The 19148-nt window shown below is 35.0% G+C and overlaps 1 pseudogene; it reads left to right on the forward strand.

The window, feature by feature from the left end:
- Window positions 1-4293: 4293 nt before the first annotated feature.
- The window catches only part of LOC123286410 (Y-box-binding protein 1 pseudogene), a 41743-nt pseudogene continuing 26888 nt past the window's right edge, over window positions 4294-19148 (forward strand).

Raw genomic sequence — 19148 nt, forward strand, 5'->3', positions numbered from 1 at the left:
TGGTAATTTGTTGTCCAACAATAGAAAATGAATACTTTATTTTTTACATTTGGGGTTTTTATTTGCTTTTTAATTTGGTACTATGCCTCATGTCAGGACTGTTTCCAATTGCATATATTATGCCCTTTGTGGCTTTCCCCTGTGACTTTCATTTTGATGGTTATAATAATCTATTTTTGTCATCTCATCAAATTTACTATTCCTCAATTGTCTTATAATTTCTACTTTTAAACCTTACATCTTTTTTCTTCCAGTTTAAATTGGTATGATAATATCTTTATTTCTTTACAATCATGAGGGAGTATTTGTATGAATTTTTCTTTTGTTTCTGAGGTTATTTCCTTTTAGAATGTGTCCTCTTCATTAGCCTATTGATTAAGCCCCTTTCCTCATCACCACTATCACCAATCACTCCTCTCTTGGGCCCCTGTCCTCCCCATTTGCAGTATTTCAGAATGCGTCTTCTGATTTCTTTCTGATTTTTGCCTATCTTTAAACGGAATCAACCATCTAATTAAAAACAGTGTCTGAAGTGGTAGGAAATTGAGTTGAGGAAGTCCAGAACTTTAATTCAGCTTTTGCTCATTTTCATGGCTTTGCCTTTTTTTTATTTTTCATCAGTACAAAAACAATCTTGCCAAATCTTTTTTATTCTCTCCCATGAATGTACTTCTAATCTAAACTTTAGCATTCAGTTGTTTAATACATCCTACTTACAATCAAAAAGATTTTTTGCTATTGAACAAAAGTACCATGAATTTTCCTTTTTCTATTCCTTCGATACTAATATTCCATCCATCTGGGGGCCTCCAGTACAATGGCTGCATTAACAGTACTTAAAAATAATGTGCTATCATGAATTTTGTTTCTAAGTCTGTCTTTAATGATCTCACATAAAGAGGTAAACCTTTGAAGCATTTGAGGATTTCATACAAAAAATTCTGAAGGACAAACTTTCTCTCATTTCCTTGGGCACACTGATTCATCATTTTAGCTGACATCCAAAGGAATCCATGAAAAAGTACTTGTTATTATTTTTACCCACAGCAGCATAATTTAAATTCTAGTTATATAGGCTTGTAAAACAAATTTGTATAACCACAATGGGAAATAATCTTCCCAATGGTACAGCTAAACTAATAAAGCAATTATAGCAGGGATGAACAATTATAGTCTAAGCAATGTAAACTCAATTCCTATGTTTAAAAATACAGAGGCAAGAGGAATGTAGAATGTAGATAAGATCAGAGGAATAGGAGGTTACTGGGAGTCGTGTTTCCATACTCTCCTACAGACAGACATTATCTATCCACTTTCTCAGGAGCCCACTGTGGAAATGCTTTCTTTCAAACTCATTGTCATGAAAGATTTAACAATATTTTATGCAAAAAGTACCGTGTCCTTTTAAAATGTAGTAAAAAAAATTCTGAGACAGAGAGTGAATATGTGCTTCAGCGATATTTATTAATGATTTATAGATTTATTTACATGAAATCTAATCAGTGATCATTTTATGTCGCATTAGCTGAACTACGGTTGCTTCCATCCTAAGTCAAGCATCAAGGTTTAATTCATTTAACAACTTTCAACAAATATTTATGGAAGGACTCTTATGTTTCAGGGATAGCATTAGTTGCTAGGGATACAAAGTGAATAAATTCCAGTCCTTGCTTAAAAAGTATGGAATCTTTAAGGCTCACGATAATAAAGTCACATAGTCTTAGAGAATCAATTTATTTATTCATTCTTTTATTCAATAATTATTTGATATCTACTACTGTCTATATTTTGGTACATGCACAAATTCTATGACTCTGTGTATATGTGTTTTATATATCTATTTTTTAAATAAACTTTCATTTGTGTCTTAATATTATATAAGGATTATTTACACTATTAATCTTTGAAGTCACCACTCTTATCCATACTTTGCCAGTACTTTCTAATAAAGCTATTGGGGAAAGTCTTAGCATCTTTCTGAAAGCAACTTTGATCATACCTATATATACTACTTATCCTTCAAGACACAGCTCAGTAGTCACCTCCTCCTCCCACCATCATACTTATATATGTATACATCATCCAATTTGGAATAACCTCTCCCTCTTCCAAATGCTCTTAGCATCATCTCTGTGTCTCTAAAAGTTTGCCTTGTATAGAGTGCCTTATATATGTGCTGCTGCTGTCACCACCAACAGCAATGACAATAACACAGTGTTAACATTCACCAAAGAAACATTGCATTTCTGTAGGGTAGGGCTCATATTTGAGTATTTTTATGTTCCTGGAATTGGGAAAAGTTTTAGTATACGATAGAACCCTTTAGAAGCTTTTTGTACATAAATTTTGTGTATCTTTTACAGTTGAATTTATAGTGCCTTTCAAAATCCTTGGCCCACAAACTATATTCCTTATATACTTTAACAAAATTGAAATGAATTGAAAATGCATCTCTCTGATTATCCCCAGAATTGTCCCTTAGTTTCTCTCAGAGAAAATATTTGATGAGTAGACAAGTAGACTTACCGATTATAGCATTTCTGGACCACAAAAATCATAATGAGTGTGCTTAATCACTACAATTTTATAATGTAGAATCACGATCATTTCTTTGCTTTAGTTTTCTGATGAACCCCTTTAGTGTATTTTGCAGCTCGATTATCGTACTCTTCAGCTCTGTCACTTCTATTTGGTACTTTTTTATATTTTCCTTCTCTGTTGAAATTCTCACTGTGTTCATCCATTCTTCTCCCAAGTTCAATGAGCTTCTTTATGACTATCACTTTGAATTCTTTATCAGGTAAATTACCGATCTCCATCTCATTAAAGTTTTTTTCTGAAGTTTTATTTTGTTCTTTTATTTGGAACATATTCTTCTGTTTCTTTATTTTGCTTGACTCTCTGTGTTGGTTTCTATGCATCCGATGAAACAGCCAGCTTTCCCAGTCTTGAAGGAGTAACCTTGTGTAGGAAATGAACCTTATTGTTGAACCCTGCCCTAGCTCTTGGTTGTCTCTCAAATCTTTGTGCTTGTTCAAGCAGTCTACTGTGTGGGTTTTTTTGGTTTTTTTTTTTTTGCTGAGGAAGATTCACCCTGACCTAACGTCAGTGACAGTCTTCTTCTATTTTGTATGTGAGTTGCCACCACAGAATGGTTGCCAATGAGTGGTGTAGGTCCATGCCCAGGAACCAAACCCAGGTCACTAAAGCAGGACACACTGAACTTAACCACTAGGCCACAGGGCCAGCCCCAGCCTATTGTATTTTTAATAGCTCCCAGTGGTTCGGTGTGTGCCAAGACCTGTCAGTGTCTGAGAGGGGAGGTTCTCAGCACCTAGATTCAGGCTGATTGGAAGCCAGACCCTCAAGCAGCAGCTTTTAAAAGTATGCAAGTGTATACAGTCCTGTGGGACCACAATGGGAAGCCCTGCGGGTCACCAGAGCCAGGTGATCTGGAGGTGTCCCCTGGGTGGCAGTCACAAAAATCAGGGCTCCAGATGACTGTATAAGCTCTTTTCTGGGAGATGCCAGCAAGCTGGAGTAAGCCAGAAGGAGAGCAATAAGCTGGTGTCCACAGGCTGTGTTCCTTGAGAGCAGCTCTGTAGGCCACTAGGTGTGTCCCAGACCTGAGGCCTGTCCCTCAGGCCGAAGCTTCAGGACAAGAGGAGAGTCCTTCTGCACAGAGAGACTTGGGGTGTCCCCCAGTCTGCTGTCCAAGGAACGCCCTGGAGGTGGTAGCCCGCTGAGAACTGTTTCTCCAATTGCCACGGTCCTATGGGACTCAGGAATGCAAGCCCCCGTGGCCACCAGAGCCAGGCACTCAAGGGGTGTCCCTGGGCAGCAGCTGCAAACACCAGGGAACCAGATGGAAAAACCAGGCACCAGACTCAGGTAAAGCTCCCCTTTAGGGGACACTGGCACTCAGGAGTGTGGCAGAGGGAAAGCAGAAGATAGCGCCCTCTGAGGTCTCTGGAAAGGATGGCAGTCAGCCCCTGGTGGCGCGTTTAATTAGAAGCCTGCCCCTCAGGCCGCAGCCGCCACAGTGAGCTAACAGGTTGCCTTCACAGAAAGACTGAGCTCCTGGGTCTGTTGCCTCTTGCTGTGCTCTGGGGGTGGCAGCTGTTTAAGAACTCTTTCTCCATGAGTTACAGTCTTATGGGACCCGTGAGCTTAAGCCCTACTGGCCACCAGACCCGGGCACTGTAGAGGTGTCCCCTGGTAGCAGCTGTAAAAATCAGCGCACCAAACAAGGGTTTAAGCTCCTTTCTGGCTGACTCAGATAGTCACAGTCCCATGGCCAGGAAGGCAAGCTGCCCTCCAGAGCCAGGCGATCAAGAGGTGCCCCCTGTGTGGCAGCTGCAAAAGTCAGGGCACCAGACGCGTGTAAAAGCTCGCTTCCGGGAGACACTGGTGCTCTGGAGCCCGAGAAAGGGAGAGCGTGGAGATGGAGCCCTCCAGTCTCCATCCCAGGGGGTGTTCCAGCAACTCCTAGGTGTGCGTGTTAAATTAGCTGCCTGCTCCTCGGCACGGCGCTTTAATAGAAGCGGGTGAGCCTCCTTCACTCTAAGTCTGGGCGCCATGGCTGCCTCTAAGCTGGGTCCCGGGTGGGCGAACCCCAATGTGAGAGCCCTTTAGAGAGGTTTTCATCTGGCTACAATCTTGCAGGTCTCAGGACACCAGACTCGTTCCTTTCCCAAACTGGATGTTTGCGGGAGCTTGTCTTTCAGGTGCAGGTATTGAAAATTGAGGTGCCCAATGTGGGGTTTGAACCTTTGCTCTTCATGGAGAAGCTCCAGATTTTGAGTCCCTCCCAATTGTGGGTCACCCCCCTGGGGGAGGGGTTTATGGCGAGATTGTGTCCCAGACTGTCCTACCTGCCGCGGTGTGGTTTTCTTCTCCTTTGCCCCGTGTGTAGCCATCACTCAGCCAGCCTTGAGGTTTCTTAAGAGAAAATTGTTCCATATGGAGCTGTAGACTCTGTCCTTGGGAGGAGGTGAGTTCAGGGTCTTCCTGCTCACATCTTGAACCATTCTCCAAAAAAACAGTCGTTATATGATATTATAAACATCCAAAAACTGTTAGCTCAGAAAATTTTTGAGCAGTTTCATAATTTTAAAGTTAGTGTATAATTACTTCCGTATTTTGTGTTATTTGTAAATTTCTCACGAACAACGTTAGCATAAATATGGTACATTCAGACAAACCTAAATCTATACTAATATTCTTTCTCTGCATAACTTAATGTAAATTATTGGATGGGAGAAGGTTAATTTCAAAGCGGAGTCATAGATTATTAGATCTGCAACAGATTCTGGAGCTCAATCTGCGTAGTGCATTCTTCTGCTGGTACCGAGGAAAAACAGCAGCTCAGGGTGTTATGCACGGAAATAAAGTGACTCATGAATATCTCCGAGTAACCCGCCGAGCTCTTGGTTCATAATTCACTGTTAGTTTCAAAATATCCTGATGACACATAAACCCATGGGCATTCAGTTCCTACCTAACCATATTAGACATTCCTTTTTTTTTTTTTTTTTTGGTGGAGAAGATTGGTCCTGAGCTAATATCTGTTGCCAATTTTCCTCTTTTTGCTTGAGGAAGATTGCCATACTAGAATTGCTTAATCTTACTGAGATGTCTCTTTTTAAAAGCAAAGATACAATTTGTGTTTAAAATTTCAAAATAAAACATAAAAGTAAACATTGAGAAGAAGAAGTCAATGTAGTGGAAATATTATCTGTAATCATTTTATATATATATGATTGATCACATGATATCAATGGCAGAGTTAACTTACATATGTTAGCTTATTTTCCTATCCCAGGAAACATGAAGGATAAAGCTCTGTTGTGTTCCTTTATTTTCATATTTAAATACTTATTTTATAAAGCATTGAGTGGCAATTCTTTTTTATGAAATGATACTATATGTTCTACAAACAGAATTTTTCCTCCCTGAAAATATGATTAGGATTCCAGAATTATGGAAAAAGCTCTAGTCCAATTATTCTTTTCCTCTAATTCAGACCATTTACTTGAAAAAAAAATTAGGAAACAATTTTAAAGTTGGCATCAACTTTGGCAGTAGACACTAAATTTTCATAAAATAGTATTTCTTCTACCATATCTTCAACCCAAATATTTCAAATTTGTTTCAGATCTAGATTTTTCACAAAAAATTGTTTTTAAATTTTCCAAACATATAATTCAATATATTCCTTTAAACTATAAGTTCCATAATTTACTTTGGAATTGGAAAAATTACTGTTATTGAAAGTCTTCTCATTTTTCTTTAGAGATAATTTTGATATCACACAGAATGCAAATGATACCAGTTTCTTAACTGATGTAAGGTTATTACTTGGGATTCTTTATCATCTTAACTCTCTCACGCTTTTTAATAATTTGATAATATATTCTCATTTTATATAATCTTCTGTGATATAGATATTTCACTATGCAGAAAATCTCCACTTTCATTTTTAATAATATTTCTTGATATTTAACACAAATGCCTTTCAATCTGAGAAGGCTACATGAAATCTTTACTTGACACATACTAGACATTGATCACACTAAAGAATTTGCACATCACTCTTTACATTATATGAAGAAATACCTAATTTTTCTTGATTTTTTGCCACTGTCTTCAACTGCTTGAAACAAACCAACAAAAAAAGAACAAATGAGAGATTATGACAGTGCATTCTGTTGAATTTCTGCAGCAAGGAACCATGAGATGGTATTTGTTTCTTTGTTGATAATTTTAAGATCCTTTTATTTGCAAGTCACTGTAATAGGGATGTAATAGTCAAGGAAACAGCGTCTCCATCCTCAAGAATTGCATAGTTCTTCAACAACAAAATGTATATATTTAAATAATCTCCATGTGGATAAGATTGACTAATTCTTTGCGGTTTTGGGCCAAATATAAATGACCTGATCTTAAAAGCTTTTGGCTTCTAGTTTGCATGGTCTTTATTGAACTTATCCTCAATAATAGAAAAAAAGAGGCTACGTAAGAACAAGAATAACAAAGCGAAATTCAGAGCTCGTCTCATTTTCGAATGATAGTAGCAATAAAATTGTATTCATGTTTAACAAATGATGTTTGTTTTATAAGTAATATCTAATTTGTCACATTCAATTATAATAAAATCTACCAGCCATATTTTAGCAATTTGCTGCTTATAGATAACAAAGTAAATACAACATGAATCTAGTAAGCGTCCTCTTTATACATTTTCCTGTTTTAGTTGTTTCCTAACTCTATTTATGTTTAGTCCCTCATTCTACTAAAATACTTTTTAGCTTTGTTTTCTGCAATTTATATTTTTAAGGGAGATTTTACTTACAGATGAAAGAAAAGATCTTTTGAGGCATTCTGCACAAATATTTTTCAATACTTTTTTTTTAGCTTGCAAGAAATAAAGGGAATTGCCAGGGACAAGTATAATTATGAGTTGAAATTAGAATGGGAAGTAAGCATAAATGAAATCAGGGGTTGGGACTGAAAACAAGTGTCTCTTATCACCATTAAATCTGGAAATGATCCCTTTAGCCAGCTGCAAATCAGGGGAGCTGTAGCTGAAAACCCCAGATTAATCCAGGGACACTGGAAAACAGTAAAATATTTTAAGACAAAAATGTGAAAGTGCAAGAAGACTATTGAAAGAATAATGGATTTTTAAAAACAGCCATACACAAATTTAGAAATGTAAAGATATTTTTATAATATCTTAATGGTATAATAGGGAAGTACTAGAAAAGAAAACAATGACAGCAAAATATGGTTCTTTGAAAAGATCCATGAAAGTGATAAATGTCTAGTTAGGCTAACCAAGAAAAAAGAGAAATGAAAGATTGAGCATTGCTAGTGATTCCGTGGGTGATAAAGGCTAATAAATAAATCATAAAGGATAATAAAAATAATAAAAAATACTATGAATGAAATTATGCTCATTAAATTCTGTAATAGAGATGAAATGGATCTACTATTTGAGAGGTGCAAACTACCAAAACTCACACCAAGAGGACTAGATTATTTGGAGACATATATTTGAATCAATAATTAAGACTCTTCCAAAAAAGAAAGCCTGAGAATCAGATGGTTTCTCTGATGAACTGCTTTGGTCTGAATGTTTGTGTCCCCGAAAAATTCATATGTTGACGCCTAAGCTGCAAGGTGATAAAATAATTTTAATATGGAATGTGATTTTCAAAGTGACTCTATAGTTACCACAAAGAAAATGGTTTAAAACAAAAAGGCATCCCCTGTATTTAATTGAAAAATTTAAGAATAGTTGGCCTCCAATATAAAAAGAAATAGTAGCGAACACTTGTATGGACCAGATATGATTCTGAGTAGTTTATCTATACTATAGCTCATTCATTCCAACAATTACCACATGAGGTAGGTGACTATAATTGTCCTTGTTTTACAAATGAGGAAACTGAGGCACGGGGAAATTTCCCAATTCACACAATCAGGAAATGGCAGAGCTTAGATGCAAACTTGGGCAGGTGGCTCCCCAGTCCAAATTCTTAACAGCCCCAGAGAGGACAGGGTCTACACAGGAAGACAAAGCCAGTTAGAGAAAACCAAGAAAGTTATACCTTTACATACATGAACTGACGTGTATAATTTCTGGCCCCAGTATACTATTTTCTAGTAAGCTCACTGAAGAGAGTACGTTTCTTTTGGTCCCCTTTTTACCATTATGGCTTCATTCCATAACTTGAGATTATAAGTTTTGCTTAGTTTTAAATATTTTTCAATTTTCTTTTTATTTCCTTTTTAGTACATTAAGTGTTTAAAAATTTGTATTTACTGTCCAAAAGTGTAAACATTTTGTCTATCTTTTCTGTTTTTTGTTTTTTTAATGGCCAGTGAACTCCGGCTTCTCAAGCAGATTTGTATGGATCATTCACGTTGACATTTTGTTAGATGTCTAAGGTTTATGGTATCCACAGTGTCTTACTTTGATAGTTTTTCTGGGTGTGCATCATGCCTCTTGACCACAAAGAATTCTCTTTTATGTATTTGATAGTTACTAAGTATTCATTAACTTGAATTTAATATAACTTTTATATCATTTTTCTGGGTTTTGGTGAGACATGGGCAAATCCAGCATGTGTTCAGTCTATCTTCCAAAATCCAGACATTAGGAAAATTCTTTTAAGCCCATAGAAAGCAGAAAATGTCTTTCTGTTGCATTCATACAAGTGAATGACAACTTGGCAGGGCATAAAATTCTTGGAACATAAAGTTTTTCTCTAAAATCTCTATATGTGTTCCTAAAATCTGGCATCTAATTTCCTGACCAATTTTTCATCCTTTATAAATAGTCTTTTTTTTTTTGATGCTTGCAGTTTCTTTTTTCTTGATGTCAAGACATTCTTTGTGCTTTTTGTAGGTATAAAGTTTTCTGTATATTTTTAAAAAATCTATGCATTATTGTTTTCTGCTTGAAAATCAACAAATAAAAGGGACATGCTAATATTTCCAAAATCAGCTGGATTGGTAGATGTATCTCCTTACCTTATAGTAGATTATTGGAAAATAAAAACTCATGAATATTGTTTAAATATTAATTGTATATTTAGATTCATTGTCAAGCTAATATAAATCAACCCAGTTTGTGCTAGCTCATATTTTTACCTTTCCTTATATTTTTATGATATTCAATATTGTCACTCAAGCTTATTGTTTGATTTTTCCTGGTGTATCATTGTTCCACCGCGTTTATTTGTGTGAATGTTTTCTTTTAGCTGTACCTACTAAATCGGCATAGAGTTTCAGTGTAAGATTTCCTTTTGGACCAGCTTTATCAAATGTTTCGAGGCTCTCTAGTGAGCAAAATAGGAGCAGAATAGCAGAAAACCAATATTACAAGAGTCAATAACCAGTTAGATTTGGGTGTGTCAGATAAATGACTGCTTTTTACTTAGGGTAAGAATATGATTTTGCTAATTCTGAGTTTGGCTCTTTGTAGATATTTCCTTAAATAGAACAAGTACATGCACAGTTAGCTTGCCTAAATCCTTCCTGAATGATGATATAAGCTAAAGCATAACAAGACTGTGGCACGGCAACAATTAAGCATGTTGAAATCAGCAAGATCATCTTTGCACAAACTGTTAGTACCAGCTGCACATTTCCATTAGGGTCTCTGTGGAACCTTGGGAAACGCACCTGGGAGAAGCCAAATGTTTCTATTCTGTGTGGCCATACAGATTAGCTGCATTTCTAGATTCTTGGTTAAATAAATTGGGATGTAAATCTAACTTACAAATGGGCAGTCTGTATCTGGCTTCATCCCTGTTTTGGCAGAATTGTTCTCTTTGTACCGGGAATTCAGCCAAGAAAATTAGCCTATTTATCTGGGCATGGATAAAAAAGTAAAAGAATGAACACCATTTCCTCACCTCTCCACCTACCTGCTGCTCACAATCCTACATCACTTAGATCCTCCTTGTAATCCAGAAATTCTTTGTCTCAAGAATGATGTAACAAATCATGTGTATGTGTACGATGACTTCTTTGAGACGATAGCTTTGCAGTGCTTGATCCCATGGTGAGTGTCTATTTGGAAGGCATACTTGAGGAGTTGAGTTGTCAGCTGGTTTAAAGCAAAGAAGTGTGGTAAGGGACACGTGCTTGTGGAATACAATAATGGTCACAGTGTTAAAGAAAAAAGTTATTCTGACACTTCTCAAAAGAGTAAGAAAGACTTTATTCAGAACTATCACAATGTGGGTCAAGACAATTGCAATGGGGAGAGAGATGGAGCTCAACTATGGATACAAGAAGAACAAGTGGAGATTTATAGCCAACTAGTGGAGTAAGGGGGTCAGTGGACAGAAATTTACAACATCAGACATCAAGAGTAGGGGGATTCTTGCTGTAGGCAGGCCAGGGTGATCAGATATCACTTGGGTGATGGTGGGGATGAAGAATTTGATCAAATATGGAAGGTGATCAGACAGCGAGGCTGCCCTTTGAATTAACATTGTGAATTGTATCGCCCAGAGTTATGAAATAAGACAACCCTGTAGTTGAGAATATGTTCATATTTACTGACCGTATGTTTTTCTCTTATGAAGTGCTGATCAAATTTAATTTTTCCAATTTTCTGTTGTTCTTTAAAGTCTTTTGTTATTTAATTGTTGGAATTATTTATATATTCTGGATGCTTAAACTTCGTTGGTTATATATGTTGCAGATAACTTTGATTTTCACTCCATGTGGTACCTTTTGATGAATTGAATTTTTAATCTAGATATAGTTGATGATTTGTCTTTTCCTTTACGATTAATAATTTTTGTAGTTCATTTAGGGTTATGAAAAGATTCAGTTATGTTAATTTGTAAAAGCTTTATAGTTTTATCTATGTCTTTGATCTACTTATAATCATTTTTTATACTATGAAGTAATGATGCTATTATATTCTTTTCTCAATTGTCCTAGCATTTTGCATTTCTCACTGACTGCAATGCCGCTTCCATATATCATGTATATATGGAATTTTTTAAGCCTCTATATCATGTTCAATTTGTCGGTTTCTGCATTCCTTCACCAATACTACAGTCTTAAGTATTTTGATCTTTATGATGTCTTCATCTATTCTAAAGTAAATCCTTCCACTTTAGTCTTGTTCAAGAATATTGCTATTGTTTTTTTCATTTTTGCTCTGTTAATTATAAAATCATGCTTTAAAAAAAGTGGAATTGCATTGAACCTATAAATCAATATGAGGAGAATTGCATCTAAAATATATTGATTCCTTTAAACAAAGAACATATCTTACCTCTATATCCATTTAGGTTACTCATAATAAATTTTCTCCATCGATCTTCTGCATCTTATGTTTGATTGCTTCCTAAGTACTTCATAAATTTTGGTATTCTTTAAAAGTGTATGTTTAATCTTTATTTTCTAACTTTATTTCTAATATATCAAAAGCCAATGAATTTTAGACATTGATATTTCATCCCAAAATCTTACTAAATTCTTATTAACTCTAAAAATATATCTGTAAGATCTTATAGATTTTTCTATGCATATAATCATATTGGTTTACAAATAATCAGTTTTGTTTCTTCCTTTCTAATATTTTTTATTGCATCCTTTTACGCCAACTAGGAACCCTAGCCCAATATGGAATAGAACTAGTGATACTAGATATCTTTATCTTTTCTCTCTCAAAAGAAAAGTTAACATTTGTCATTAAGTATACTTGCTATAGGTTTTTATAAATATCTTTTATCAGGTGAAGGAAGTTACCTTCTCTTTCTAGGTTGGATAAACTTTTATCATAAATGGATCTTTAATATTATCAGCTGCATGAGTTCTTTATCTGTTGAGATAAGCTTATCATGTTTTTCTCCTGTAATGTGTTAATATGGAGAATGATACTGTTTTTCAGTGTTAAACACAATCCTTGCATGGAGGAAGGAGCACAGAAGGATTATATCCTTCTGAACCCAGTTTGTTAATAATCTGTTTAGATTATTTGTATCTATGTTCATGAATGAGATTGTTTTGCCGTTTTCCATTCTGCTACTGGCATTTATAGTTTCTAGTTTCAAATTATGTGAAGCTAATAAAAAAGTTTGGTTATTTTTCTTTTGTTTTATTGCTTCCCAAGCTTTTTTTTCTCAAGCAACAAATAAATACTTAGAGGTGATAATATTCATCCAAAAATAGCCCTTGATTAAGTTAACTAAAACCTTTTTGGTTTCTAACCTACAAATTTTAACTGACATGGAGAGTCTAGTTATCTTTGTTCCTTTAAGACAAACTGTAATTTTTGATTCCTGCATATTAAAGCATTTTCCCCTTTGACCTAAAATTAAAAATATAAATAGGATATTTTTGCCTGTGGTTTTCTGTTTATCATTTTTGCTGTTAACATAGTCAACCTTTTGTTGTTGTTTTGTTTTTTTTTTTGAGGAAGATTAGCCCTGAGCTAGCATCTGCTGCCAAGCCTCCTCTTTTTGCTGAGGAAGGCTGACCTGAGCTAACGTCTGCGCCCATCTTCCTCCACTTTATATGTGGGACGCCAACCATAGCATGGCTTGCCAAACGGTGCCATGTCCACACCCAGGGTCCGAACTGGCGAACCCAGGGCCCCTGAAGCAGCACCTGCGAACTTAACCACTGCGCCACCGGACTGGCGCCAATAGTCAACCATTTTGATCTCTATGCCCAGATATTGTTCCATATTCATAATTTTTCTAAATAGTGTTAATTTTGATTCTTGAATACAGATTTTTTTTTTCTTGTTGATGAACTACTCTAGTCACTAGATTAGATTTCTTTTTTGTGTCCTTCTGATCTGTCATCCAATCATTTTCAACTCTGTTTCTCTGGTTCTTAATGAGTTTATTAAATATGTGCTTCATATAATTTATTTGATGTTTTTTGAGATATTCTATTCATAAACCTTCATTAAAAATTTTAGTTCTGCTCTTGTATTTTAGGTTTATCTTTCCCATCTCTATGCTCATTTCATAATAATTTCAGTTTATTTCATCACTATAGATATCTACTTCTATTTGGTATTTATAATTTCTTCCATCCTATTGCAGATAGTGTGTCTCTTAAAATGTTATTCCAATTAAAATACTAAATCATTTTTTTCTAGAAGGCAGTTCTCTGAAATTTCTGGTTGATATCCTCTTTCTCTTTGCTATGATTCCTTTTTAATTTATTCTGTAAAGAGCTGCCTCTGAAATTCATGTTTTCTGAAACAAATAGGGCTGTGGCTCCATTCATAACCATTTTGTGTTTGGTTTTACTACTGTTCAGATCTACACTAGAGATCGGATTTGATATTTACATGCAAGTTCCACTCATAACACCTCACAAATTTTCACTGTTTACCACCTTATTATTACGAGTGGAATTTTTACTACATGCCACGATTAGGTTCTTAGGCCTCTGATTTCAGAAATTTTCCATTTTCTCATGATCCTTCTACATACATTTAAATCTTGATTTTTAACAGCTTTATTGGAATGTAGTTAGTTACACGAAATAAACTGCACATATGTAAAGTGTACAATGTGATAAGTTTTGCCATAGATGTGTATCCCCAAAAAATCACTGTAATCAAAATAATGAATATATATACCACCTCAAAATCTTTCTTTGTGCCCCTTGGTAATCCCTCCCTAGCTTTACCCCCATTCCCTGGCAAATTCTGATCTTAAGTCACTATTAGTTTGCCTCTTTTTTTATTTTTTGCACTTCATATAAATTCATGCATATATCTGTCAGTCTTCTTTCACTGAGAATAATTATTTAGAGATGCATCAGATTGTATTGTGTGTCAATACTTGTTTCCTTTTTATTGGTAAGTAGTATTCCATAGTATGGGCATATCATCATTTGTTCATTTATTCATATTTGGATAGATATTTGGACTGTCCTCAATTTGGAGGTATTTCGAATGAAGATGTTCAGTATCTTTAATAGATATGTTGTATTCAGGTTGTCTAGTTCTTCTTGAGTGAGCCTCGGCAGTTTGTGCAGTTCATGGAATTTGTCAATTTTATCTAGTTGTGAAATTTTGTTGGTACAAAGTTCATAATATTTTATTGTTTTTTTAAAATGATTTTATTGAGGTCACATTGGTTTATTAACATCCTGTAAATTTCAGATGTATATTATCATATTTCAGCTTCTGTAAGTTATAGATACAGAGAAAGAAAGAGGTCTTTTGATGGTTTTGTTTTTATTTTATAATCTGGTAAAAATCTCTGCCTTTTGATTAAGATGTTTAGACAATTAACATTTAATGTGATTACTGATATGGTTTTGTTTAAATCTATCATGTTTCTGTTTATTTTCTATTTGGCCCATCTGTTCTTGGTTCACTTTTCCTCTCTTTCTGCCTTCTTTTGAATTAACTCTGTTTTTTATGGTTTCATTTCATCTTGCTTTTTTGACTTATTTCCTTTGTTTTGTGTTTATTATTGATTTTTTATGAAGTTTACACTTTCACTTATATTTAACTTATGGCAGTCTATATTCTAGTGCTATATATGTTCACTTATAGTGTAAGAAACTTGCAATGCTATATTTCTTTTTCCTTTATTCCAGACTTTGTAGTATTGCCGACATACATTTGTTTTACATATGTTATATAGCCCTCACTACCATGTTCTTATTTTTAACATGATGATCTTTTAAAGAGTTTCAAATACCTCACAAAATTTTTATGTAAAAATTTTTAAGTAATAATCAATATTATTATATCACTTAAACATAGAACAGTTTGGTTATGATGAGGGTTTGTGGAGTTTTCTTGAAGTTTCTTACATTTGGAGATCATTGATTGTCTTGAAGCTGTATAGTTTTTGTTGAATTTAATAAATATTTAGCTATCATTTAAGTGTTTTTTCTGTCCTCAACCTTTCTTTTCTAGTATGCTTGAAGATTTTCCACAGCTCACTGATACTCTGGTCTTTTTGTTACATTTTTTCTCTCTCTCTGCGTTTTTTTCTTTTTATAATGTCTAGTCTACTTTTAATTCCACCTATGGTATTTTTTTATTTAATGCATTATAATTTCATCTCTGGAGGTTTAATTTTTGTCTTTTCTATGTTCTGTAACATACATATGTCTATTTAACTTTCTTAAACATATGGAATACAATTGTAATAACTTTTAATTTCCTTGTCTAATAATCCTAACATCTGTTAGATATGGGACAGTTTTAATCAATTGATTTTCCTCTTTATTATGATTCGCGTTTTCCTACCTTTTTTGCATGCCTGATAATTTTTAACTGGATGCCATACATTGTAAATTATGCATTGTAGAGTGCTGGGTATTTTTGTTTGCCTATAAAAATTCTTGATTTTTGTTCTTGGATGCAGTTATGTTATTTTAAAACAGTTTGATCTTTTCAGGACTTGATTTTAAGATTTTTAAATGGGAAGCGAACCATATTTAGCCTAGGACTAATTATTTTTCAATACTAAAGCAAGGATCTTCTGAGGACTCTAACCAATGCTAGACAAATCATGAAGTTTATCATTCTGACTAGTGGGAACAGGCACTATTTTTAACCCTGTGTCAACACAGGTATGATTCCTTCTCATTTGATCTGATGATTCTTTCCCCAGCCTTGAGTAGTTTACTCACATGCAATTGCTGATCTATACTCTACTAGATACCCCAGAACCGCTCTGTGCTGATGTCTGGAATTCTCAGTCTAGGCAGTTTTGTCATCTTTGGTACTTTGTGCTGCAAAGTCTAGCCACTGCGGTCTCCTGGACTCAGCTTCATTTCTTTAACTCGTAGTCAGCTGGACTCTGCTTGGATTCCTCTTCCCTGTACCACAGTTTGATAACTCTCATAAGGCAATAAGCTAGGTTATTTATATGACTAGCTTCATTTGTTTCTCGTATTTCAGGGATCAATGTCCTATATTGCCCACTTGCCAGCATCTTCAAAACTGCTGTGCTCGGGCCACCCCATGGCTGAGTGGTTAAGTTCGCTCGCTCTGCTTCGGCAGCCCAGGGATTCGCCAGTTCAGATCCTGGGCACGGACATGGCGCCGGCACTCATCAGGCCATGCTGAGACAGCGTCCCACATAGCACAACCAGAGGTGCTCACAACTAGAATATACAACTATGTACTGGGGGGCTTTGGGGATAATAAGAAAACAAAAAAGATTGGCAACAGTTGTTAACTCAGGTGCCAATCTTTAAAAAAAAAAAAAAAACTGTTGTGCCCTATATTTTGTCTTCGTTTGTGTGTTTTTCCTAGAGGTTAGATCAGATACCTATTACTTCATCTTGTCCAGAAGTGGAAGTCTAAACTCCTTTTAATATACTGAAATTTTAAAGTTTTTTCTTTTACCTTAAGTTTTAACCATACTAAAATTTATTTTTCTTAATGATGTGAGGCAGAAATCTAATATGACTTTTTCCATATGAATAAGCAATCATCAAAGCACATTTATGAAATATTCCATTCTCATTATTACACTGGCACCTGATATTTTATAGCCAATTTAAAGCCACAATACTCATTCATATATATTATTTCATTATATCCTTTATTTTAAATGAGGTGTTGTGAAGGTAAGTTTATCTTCTCCATAAAATAGCTGAGGGAATTAAGAATCATCATAGTTAATTTACTTGTCCAATATTATACTCAACTAAGTGACTGAATTTGGAATATAATTCATATGAAAGAACTCTGACTGAAACATTTGTCACTCCATTAATCTCTAGGCCCAATTTCCCTAATCTGGTTGATGAAGTGGTTACTCCCTTAATGTAAAACTATATAAAAGTGTGATCAGCTCTTAAAAGCAGGAAACACTCCTTCTTTGATCAAGGAAATTTTCTCCTAAGCCTTATAATACATTTATTACATTGTGCCATATTTTTTCTCACTTCCTGATTTACCAAATTCAATATATTGTATCCCATCAGTGAATGACATCGAATTACCTTGTAAATGATTAGTTCTGTCACTTGGATAACTCAATTCCCTAATATTGTTATGGCCGCTCCTTTCAAGTTAATTATAAATTGTAATGAGTAGTGAATTAATATATTCCAAATTCATTTCTAAAGCAAAGGCTTATTAACCACTTTTTGGAAGTTGTATACAACAATCTTGACTTTTAGACTTTTATTACATCTATACATTCTGTATGCTGGTATCTTGTATAACTGTTGTCTGTATATGCTTGTATATATGAAAAGTCAAAGACATATCAAACAGATATAAGCAAATTCAGCATTGCAATAATTGCATCAGATACAATAGCACTCTACTATGTGGCATCTTCTGTGTGTAACATATTTAAATATGGACCCTATTTGTATATTTCAATCTTACTGGAAGGTGCTATCTTTCTATTTTACATATATGAAACTTAGAAAGGGTAACTAACTTGACTGATGTCACGCAGCTGAAAGATGCTGTTGAAGAGACTCAAACGCACTCTTACTTGATTTTGTAACTCATGCTGTTCTTGCTTCACTGCATCCCAAGGTCATAGACTCTATTATTACATCTCAACCAAATATATATAGAGTACTAGTGGGTATAAAGCATAATAGTAGGTGCAGTTTGTAACCCGTTCACTTAAGTCCATGGTAGTTTCCTCTCATATTGTATGCTAGAGCAAAGCAAATTATCTCTACTTTGAGACAGCGTCACCTTTTCAACAACTTTAAGAATTTTATTTTTCTACCTCCTTGTGCTCCAGTATAATAAATGAGTTAGATTAGAAAGATGAGCCCACTTAGAGAAAAGCGTAAAGATCTACTTCTGGCATTATCTCCTAAGAACAAATGTTTCCACATTTCCTCACACTATCAAAACAAACACACAAGGAACACGCATGATCTTGAATAGCTGTCTTGGTGATTAAATCTTAGACATGACGGAGTGGTGAGACGCTACAAATGCAGGGACACTGAAAAACTACCAGGGGTGCCTAAGATGGTGAAGTGATTGAGAAGTCTACATATAGGCAGAATCATAGAAAGAACTGGAATATCTGGGTGTATTGTTGATTCAGGAGAGGCATTAGATATGCTTCCAAATCTCTGAATGGCTGTCATGTGGATGAGAAAATACCGAGTGCTGTCTTGTTCCATAAATCTCACGTGGAGAGAGATTATAGGAAGCAGGTGTTGATATAACATTGTAAAGAGTGAGGAGCTACCCCTGCTCCTCAAGATAGTCAAATGAAAGCTGGATAACCAAAATAAGTCAGAATCACATATTCAAGATTCTTCCCTTTTTTTTCTTTCTCCCCAAAGCCCCCCAGTACATAGTTGTATATTCTAGTTGTAGGTCCTTCTAGTTGTACTGATTCTTTACTTTTTAAAAGGCTGAATTTATAAGTGTTTTAGTTCCTTTCCACCTCTGGTATTCTGTGATTTTAAAGATAGGAGACTTTGCCGTTTTTATTTTTATTCCATATTCATCCACAAATTGCAAGATAGGTAATCCAGTCTGACTCCCTTACTAGACATTCCTTTGTCAATAAATCCCGAGACTCTCCTAAACTTCCAACATATGAGAAACACAATGACTTTACATCATCTAGAAATTACTTCTAGCATTCTGGGCATGAATAGACAGGCATGTGTATTAGTTGTCT

This window comes from Equus asinus, chromosome 6 (assembly GCF_041296235.1).
Source record: "Equus asinus isolate D_3611 breed Donkey chromosome 6, EquAss-T2T_v2, whole genome shotgun sequence".
NCBI classification, from domain to species: Eukaryota; Metazoa; Chordata; class Mammalia; order Perissodactyla; family Equidae; genus Equus; species Equus asinus.